Source organism: Mandrillus leucophaeus, unplaced genomic scaffold (assembly GCF_000951045.1).
Source record: "Mandrillus leucophaeus isolate KB7577 unplaced genomic scaffold, Mleu.le_1.0 Scaffold330, whole genome shotgun sequence".
NCBI lineage: Eukaryota > Metazoa > Chordata > Mammalia > Primates > Cercopithecidae > Mandrillus > Mandrillus leucophaeus.
Window position 1 is genome coordinate 858,514 of NW_012103477.1, and position 8,813 is coordinate 867,326.

General features: G+C 46.0%; 1 pseudogene; it reads left to right on the forward strand.

Moving 5' to 3' along the window:
- The first annotated feature begins 5,528 nt into the window (after window positions 1–5,528).
- On the forward strand, window positions 5,529–5,918 carry LOC105545493 (annotated as a pseudogene).
- Window positions 5,919–8,813: the final 2,895 nt, after the last annotated feature.

The window sequence follows — 8,813 nt, forward strand, 5'->3', positions numbered from 1 at the left end:
ACTGGCAGGCACCCACCCACCAGGGTGCTTCCGGGGCAGCGCGCGCCACTTCCGGCCTGTGCCGAGAAAGCCCATAGAGAAGTCGCCTGGCTGCTAGAGTGCCGCCGCGCGTGCCATATCGGAGAGGGGCGTCTCCTGCGTGGAGCCGGGGAGAGGCTGGGGAGCGGCCCGCTCTCTCCGCGGGTGGGGGTGAGGGTGGGGGCTATGACCCCAAAAGTATCTGAGACAGGACTCAATGAAATGTAAAAAGTTTATTTTTCCAAGGTTAAGGACACGCCATTGTCACAGCCCTAGGAGGTCATGACGATGGTGCCCAGGGAAGATGGGGTGCAGCTTGGTTTTGTACATTTTAGGGAGACGTGAGACATCAATCAACACTTGCAAGTGTACCTTGGTTCGGTCCAGAAAGGCAGGACAATTCCAGGAGAGGGCTTCCAGGTCACAGGTACAGAAGAGGCCGGAGGGTGAATTCTTTTGAGTCTTTGATCAGCCTTTCACTGACTACGCAATTTCTTACACGTGTGAGACGCAGGTAGGGGAATAGTCGCTTATGCTTTAGTCTGGCTCATTGAATCTGCATTTCTACATAAACGATAGAACAAAGGAAGCGATCAGAAATGCATTTGTCCAGGTGAGCAGAGGAATGACTTTGAGTTCAGTCCTTTGTCCCGCATCTGTGAAGGGAAGCTATCAATTTGCATTGCCAGGGTGGAATTCAACAAAACTGTTTTAGGGTAAAGATCTTGAGGCCCACTGGGAATTTCTCTGTGGGCAAATTGTGAGGGAGGTGTGTAGCTTTAAAAATATATATTTGTAACTATCTTATTTGGAAATAAGATGGGAGGCCGATTTGCCTGAAGCAGTTCCCAACTTGACTTTTTCCTTTGACTTAGTGATTGTGGGGTTTTGAGATTTATTTTCCTTTCACAGGGTGGGGTGTGGGCAGATTGAAGAGCCAGAGTCTGTCCTCCACTGTGCCCTGGCCGGCTTGTTTTGGAATTTCTGCACTTTTGAGTGGTGTAAACCAAAACCAAAATTCTTTTTTTTTTTGAGACAGAGTCTCGCTCTGTCGCCCAGGTTGGAGTGCGGTGATGCCATCTTGGGTCACTGCAACCTCCGCCTCCTGGGTTCAAACAGTTATCCTGCCTCAGCCTCCCTCTGGGACCACAGGTGCGCGCCACCATGCCCGGTTAATTTTTTTTTTTTTTTTTGAGACGGAGTCTTGCTGTGTCACCCAGGCTGGAGTGCAGTGGCGCGATCTCAGCTCACTGCAAGCTCTGCCTCCTGGGTTAAAGCCATTCTCCTGCCTCAGCCTTCCGAGTAGAAGGGACTACAGGCGCCCGCCACCACGCCCTGCTAATTTTTTTGTGTTTTTAGTAGAGTTGGGGTTTCACCATGTTAGCCAGGATGGTCTGGATCTCCTGACCTCGTGATCCGCCTGCCTCGGCATCCCAAAGTGCTGGGATTACAGGCGTGAGCCACTGTGCCCGGCCGCCTGGTTAATTTTTATATTAATTGGGTTAATATAATTTTTATATTAGCCGGGTTTCGCCATGTTGGCCAGGCTGGTCTCTAACACCTGACCTCAGGTGATCTGCCCGCCTCGGCCCCCCAAAGTGGTAGGCTCACAGGCACAAGCCACTGCACCCGGACCTCAAATTCTTATTTGTTTATTTATTTGTTTGTTTGTTTGTTTATTGAGACAGGGTCTTGCTCTGTTACCCAGGCTGGAGTGCAGTGGTGCCAACTCAGCTCGTTGCAGCCTTGACTTCCATGGCTCCAGTGATCCTCCCACCTTAGCCCCTGAGTAGTTGGTACCATAAGCATGTGCCACCACACCTGGCTAATCTTTGTATTTTTTGTAGAGCTGGGGTTTTGCCATGTTGCCCAGGCTAGTCTCAAACCCCTGAACTCAAGCAATCCACCTGCCTCAGCCTCCCAAATTGCTAGGATTACAGGTGTGAGTCACCATACCTGGCCAAAAAATAAAATTCTAAGCCCCCCAACCACCTAAGTGGACCCCTCCTGTGGGCCAAGGGCATTCCCTAGTTAACCTGAAAAACTAGTTCAGGCCATGATGGGAAGGGTCGGATGTGGGGGGTGTGGGTTGGACATGCCTCATTATACACTCCTCCCTGTGGGAATTCAGGCCCACCTGACCATCATTAACATCAACACAGACCTTAAGACTGACAAAGCCAGGCCAGGCCAGTGGCTCATGCCTGTAATCCCATCACTTTGGGAGGCCGAGGCGGGTGGATCACTTGAGGTCAGGAGTTCAAGACCAGCCTGACCAACATGATGAAAACCCGTCCCTACTAAAAATATAAAAATTAGCCGGGCGTGGTGGTGGGCACCTGTAATCCAAGCTACTCAGGAGGCTGAGGCAGGAGAATCGCTTAAACCCAGGAGACGGAGGTTGCAGTGAGCCAGGATTGCACCACTGTATTCTGGCCTGGGTGACAGAGCGAGACTCCATTTCAAAAAAAAAAAAAAAAAAAGGCTGACAAATGACTCTTTGTAGCAATGATACCAAATTCCAGCCTGCCTCTAGTAGAGCATTATGTGACAGATAAAGAAATTGAAATATTTTACCCCAAATTATATTTCCTTGCTGTATCTTAAAATAGTCCTGCAAGGCTGTCTATTGTGAGGGAAATCTGTATTCTGAAGGCCATCTCCTTGCTTTGCTGGGCCTTTTTCCTGATCCAGGAGAGAATCAACTCTGATAATAAAAAAAAAAAATAAACAAAAATCATTTACAGGCTGGGTGCTGTGGCTCACTCCTGTAATCCCAACACTTTGGGAGGCTGAGGCAGGCAGATCGCCCGAGGTCAGGAGTTCGAGACCAGCCTGGCCAACATGGTGAAATGCCATCTTAACTAAAAATACAAAAATTAGCCAGGCGGGGTGGTGGGACCCGTAATCCCAGCTACTTGGAACCTGAGGCAGGAGCTTCAACCCAGGAGGCGGAAGTTGCACTGAGCTGAGATTGTGCCATTGCACTCCAGCCTAGGCAACACAGGGAGGCTCCATCTCAAAAAAAGAAAAAGAAAAAGAAAAAGAACTTCCAGGGGCTAATTTTGAAGCAAACCAGGCTCAGAGACCCAGATGCGAATCCTACTGCTCTGGGGGAGTTAGGAACAGTGAGCCCACCACTACTGGGCCAAAGTCAGGATGGCCGAAACAGGACCTTCAGACAGGCTATTTCTCGAGATCACCTTCAGAACAAGATATGCAGCCCTGCATCCCCCTGTACCCCCCACATCCTTGTGCACCCCCCTGCACCCTTCTGCATCCTCCTGCACCACCCCTACATGTTTCCCACACCAAGTTTTCCTTCCAAAACCTCTCAGACCAGAAGACAGAGGGTCTCTTGGAGGCCTGAGCCCAGCCATGTCCCGTCTGCTGGCATTGTTTTTTAAATAATCTGCTTTCCTTCCACCACACCTCGCTTCTCATGTTTTTGGTCTTTGAGCAGCTTACAAATCTGGTGCCTTGTGTGAGGCACTGTGTTGTAAGTGGCTCAGCCTGTGTGCCTGGTTTCCAATGAATGCAGAGATCGGACATAGCAGTCCCAGGGCTTACACACTCGCTACCAGGCAGGACAGCAGCCACTTGCAAATGCCAACTGCTCATGGTCAGCTGACCCCGGGGCTAGGACCTTAGGGAATTCCTAGTAGCTGCCAAGATTGCCTTTGTCTTGGGGATTTTCCCTTCCCTCCCCTCTGCTGATGGGAGGGAAGCAGCATGTGGGATGTGAACTGAAGTGCACCTGGAAATCCTCTGCGTCTGCCCTCTGGGGCTCTAGCTGTCTAGAGCTAGTATTGGTAGTCTGTGGTGCCGCCTGGGTCTCTGCCATCTGGACCTAATGCAGGTCACTCCGTGGTGCTCTCTGGGTTTGGGACAGGACCTCAGGACTTTGCTGCAGTCTCCCCTCTGTTTGGAGGGCTCTGTCTACATTGGATCTGTTTGTGTTTGTGTCTCTGTTTAGTGTTGCACCGCCCTCTGAGGGTGCTTGAGCACAGTCTGCATTACAGTGGCCAAGACCAGGTCCATCTGGTTGTCAGAAAGCAGCAAGAGAGGCTGCCCCTCTCCTCACTAGGTGTATTAGTCCATTTTCACATTGCTGATAAAAACATACCCGAGACTGGGAAGAAAAAGAAGTTTAATTGGGCTTACAGTTCTACATGGCTGGGGAGGTCTCAGAATCATGGCGGGAGGTGAAAGGCACTTCTTACAAGGTGGTGGCAAGAGAAAATGAAGAAGATGCAAAAGCAGAAGCCCCTGATAAAACCATCAGATCTCATGAGACTTATTCACTACCTTGAGAACAGTATGGGGGAAACTGCCCCCATGATTCAAATTATCTCCCACCTTGTCCTTCCCAGAACTCGCGGGAATTATGGGAGGACAATTCACGATGAGATCTGGGTGGGGACACAGAGCTAAACCGTGTCACTGGGGGAGAAACAGGTCCCAGGAATTTCCTTTGATTTTGTCATCCTCTTTGGAACTCCAGAGTAGTTCCTGTATCTGTGTCAAATTTTGTTGGTGGAAAAAGCATGTAAACTATTTTCTAGACTATCTGAGACTCCAGCTGGTTACATACTGTGGCCCATTTTGTGCATGTTTTAAAACGATGGGCAGACTACAATAAGGAGAATTCAGAGCTCACATGGTTAACCTGCAATTGTAGAGTTCGAGTCTTCTAAAGCTCTCTCTGTTTCTCCCTTTTATCTGCTGTTAAGTTACTGGTGTTGAGATAAGACTCACTGTTTTAAGGTTACTTGGAAATTTTGTTTTTCTTATACGGTCCAGCCGGTTCTAGCTAAAATATAAACATTGGAAACTTACTTGAAACTGAAGGAAAAAAGGTTTTAAAATCAAAACTGCCATGAACACTGCTTTATCCAAAATTTTGGTCCACCGTTTTCTTGGATTACCTATTAGGGCAAACAAAGCCTAGCCATGTGAACAGGTTCCAATTTTGTCAGAAATAACTTGGATCCAGCTATCTTTTATAGGTCAGTGAGTCTGTGATGCTGCCTCATGGCAGGAGTTCCAAGGTGAAAGCTATTGGATCTGTGTGCATGTATGTATGCCTGTTTAGATGTGTTTATGTATATATGTGTGTATGTATACCTGTTTAGATGTGTTTAGGTATATATGTGTGTATGTATACCTGTTTAGATGTGTTTATGTATATATGTGTGTATGTATACCTGTTTAGATGTGTTTATGTATATATGTATGCCTGTTTAGATGTGTTTATGTATATATGTGTGTATGTATGCCTGTTTAGATGTGTTTAGGTATATATGTGTGTATGTATACCTGTTTAGATGTATATATGTGTGTATGTATGCCTGTTTAGATGTGTTTATGTATATGTGCATGTAGTATGTTATGTGTTGTGTCTAGAAGGCTACCAAATTGGCTTATAAGTAGATGAGTACTCATAAATTAAGTCCAAATGCCTTTCAGGTTCACAAGAATTTAGTAGTCTTTAATAAATAAAACTTGGACCCGGCAGAATGGCTCCCACAAAGAAGGGTGGCGAGAAGAAAAAGAGCCGTTCTGCCATCAACGAGATGGTGACCCGAGAATACACCATCGACATTCACAAGCGCACCCATGGAGTGGGCTTCAAGAAGCGTATGTGCCCCTCGGGCACTCAAAGAGATTCGGAAATTTGCCACGAAGGAGATGGGAACTCCAGATGTGCGCATTGATACAGGCTCAACAAAGCTGTCTGGGCCAAAGGAATAAGGAATGTCCTATACCGAATCCGTGTGCGGCTGTCCAGAAAACGTAATGAGGATGAAGATCCACCAAATAAGTTCCATACTTTGGTTACCTATGCACCTGTTACCACTTTCAAAAATCTACAGACAGTCAATGTGAATGAGAACTAATCGCCGATCATCAAATAAATCAAATAAAGTTATAAAATTGACTTAAAAAAAAAAGCTGGCTTTAGAATTATTGGTAAAAGAAAAAAATGTCTTCAGTATCATCAATATACATTTTTGCCTGGGTAAATAAGTTTTACATTTGCCTCTGCTAAATGTTTCAAGCTGTCAGGGTTTGGCGCAAACGTTATGAGACTATAAATCCAGATAAAACAGGAATAATCTTTTTTTTTTTTGACAAATAAGACTAAGATTGTTGATTCAATGGAAACAGCTGAATCTTCTGAGTTATTGGCAAAATGCCCATTTGTTTAATTTTAAAATTCTTACTTAGGTGAACATCTAATGTTCACAGACTTTACAAATGGTTAACAAGGGCTGGACATGGTGGCTTATCCCTGTAATCCCAACACTTTAGGAAGCTGAGGCAGGAGGGTCATTTGAGCCCAGGAAATCAAGACCAGCCTGGGCAATGTAGTGAGACCCCATCGCTACAAAAAATTTAAAAAATTCACTGGGTGTGGTAATGCGTGTCTGTAGTCCAACTTACTCAGGAGCCCGAGGTGGGATCACTTGGGCCCCGTGAGGCTGCAGTGAGCTGTAACTGTGCCATTGCACTCTAGCTGGGGCAACACAGTGAGACCCTGTCTTTAAAAAATGGTTAACAGGAAAATAACTTCAAATCATGTCTAGCTTTGTATAGTATCTCAGTTTTCAGAAGTAATCTAGATAAACTGGAAAAAACTGAGTACGTATAAGTGAGATAAATGCTTATAAGTGGACTTTCTGTGTAATTTAATATCTTGTCCAGGTGTGGTGGCTCACACCTGTAATCCCAGCACTTTGGGATGCTTCAGCAGGTGAATCACCTGAGGTCAGGAGTTCGAGACCAGCCTGGCCATCATGGTGAAACCCTGTCTCTACTAAAAATACAAAAATTAGCTGGGTGTGGTGGTATGTGTCTGTAATTCCAGCTACTCAGGAGGCTGAGGCAGGAGAATCGTTTGAACCCGGGAGCAGAGGTTGTAGTGAGCTGAGATCATGCCATTGCACTCCAGCCTGGGCAACAGAGTGAGACTCCATCTTAAAAAATTCTTAAAATTACTTTGCATTAAATAATAAATGCTCATTGGATGTCTGGGTCATTTCCAATTAAGAAAAGACTGTGCTATGGGAAAGTGTGTTTCTAAAACTTACGGAATGGTTTCATCTACAAAATAACATCTGATAGTTCAAGATTTCTTGCTTCCTGGGTTTTCACTAAAATTTAAGGTACTAAGAATAGGAATTCTAATCAATATATAATTCTATAAATTGTGTTCTTATTAAGAGAACAAATAATTTTATGTCATTTGAAAGTTGTTTAAAAGTTATTTATGAAGAAAGATAAAAAGAAACTAATAAGTAGGGGAGAGAGTAATAAAACAAGTTTTGGCTATGAAGATGTATTTTTGGTAAGGATAGGAAGAAAAGAAAATAATTTTATGTAAGAAAGGATATTACGTGGTAAATTCTTATCCTAAAGTAAAATGACTAGAAAAGACAGAAATATCAGACAAGTCAGAAAGTCAAACATGTTGTAGATGGTCAGTGTAGGTTGTGATAAGGTTTGTAAAGGGCAATTACCTGAGACTGGGTTATTTATTTATTTATTTATTTATGTATTTAAGACGGAGTCTTGCTCTGTCACCCAGGCTGGAGTGCAGTGGTACGATCTCGGCTGTCTGCAAGCTCCGCCTCCCGGGTTCACGCCATTCTCCTGCCTCAGCCTCCTGAGTAGCTGGTACTACAGATGCCTGCCACCACACCTGGTGAATTTTTTTTTTTTTTTTTGTAGTTTTAGTAGAAATGGGGTTTCACCATGTTAGCCAGGATGGTCTCGATCTCCTGACCTTGTGATCTGCCTGCCTCAGCCTCCCAAAGTGCTGGGATTACAGGCGTGAGTCACCGCACCCGGCTGAGACTGGGTAATTTATAAAGAGGTTTGATTGGCTCAAGGTTCTGCAGGCTGTGAAGGAAGTATGGCCATGAGCATCTTCTTGGGGAGGCCTCAGGGAGCTTTTACTGAGGGCCGAGGCAAAGCAGGAGCTAGAGAGTAAGGGGGAGGTGCCACACACTTTCAAACCACCAGATCTCATGATAACTCTCCATCATCAGGACAGGACCAAGGGTATGGTGCTAACCTCTTCATGAGAAATCCGCCCTTATGATCCAGTCACCTCCCACCAGGCCCTTCCTCCAACATTGAGGATTACATTTCATTATGAGAGATGCGGGCAGGGACACAGATTCAAACCATATCAAACTCACCACTGCACTCCAGCCTGGGTGGCAGAGCCCAGCAGACTCCCAGAGTTGAGGAGACAGCTGAGAAGCCAAAGTCAGGGTGGCTAGGGTCAGGGACAGGGCACCCTTAGCTTGAGTGCCTCCACTGAGCACCAGGCACTCGCTTCTTACGGGGCAACTCCCAGCACTAGACACATATATATATATATTTTTTGAGATGGAGTCTCGCTCTGTCATCCAGGCTGGAGTGTAGTGGCGCAATCCTGGCTCATTGCAACCTCCGCCTCCTGGGTTCAGGCGATTCTCCTGCCTCAGCCTCCAACTAGCTGGGATTACTGACACCCACCACCACACCCAACTAATTTTTGTATTTTTAGTAGAGACAGGGTTTCACCGTGTTGCCCAGGCTGGTCTTGAACTCCTGACCTCAAGTAATCTGCCTGCCTTGGCCTCCCAAAGTGCTGGGATTACAGGCGTGAGCCACCACGCCTGGCCACTGAATGCATTTTAAACAGGATTGCAAGAGACATGTGCTGCGGTGACTCAAGGTTTAATGGATTTTGGGCTGTGCAGGATGTGTCTTTGTTAAACAAGTGCCTGAAGGCAGCTTGC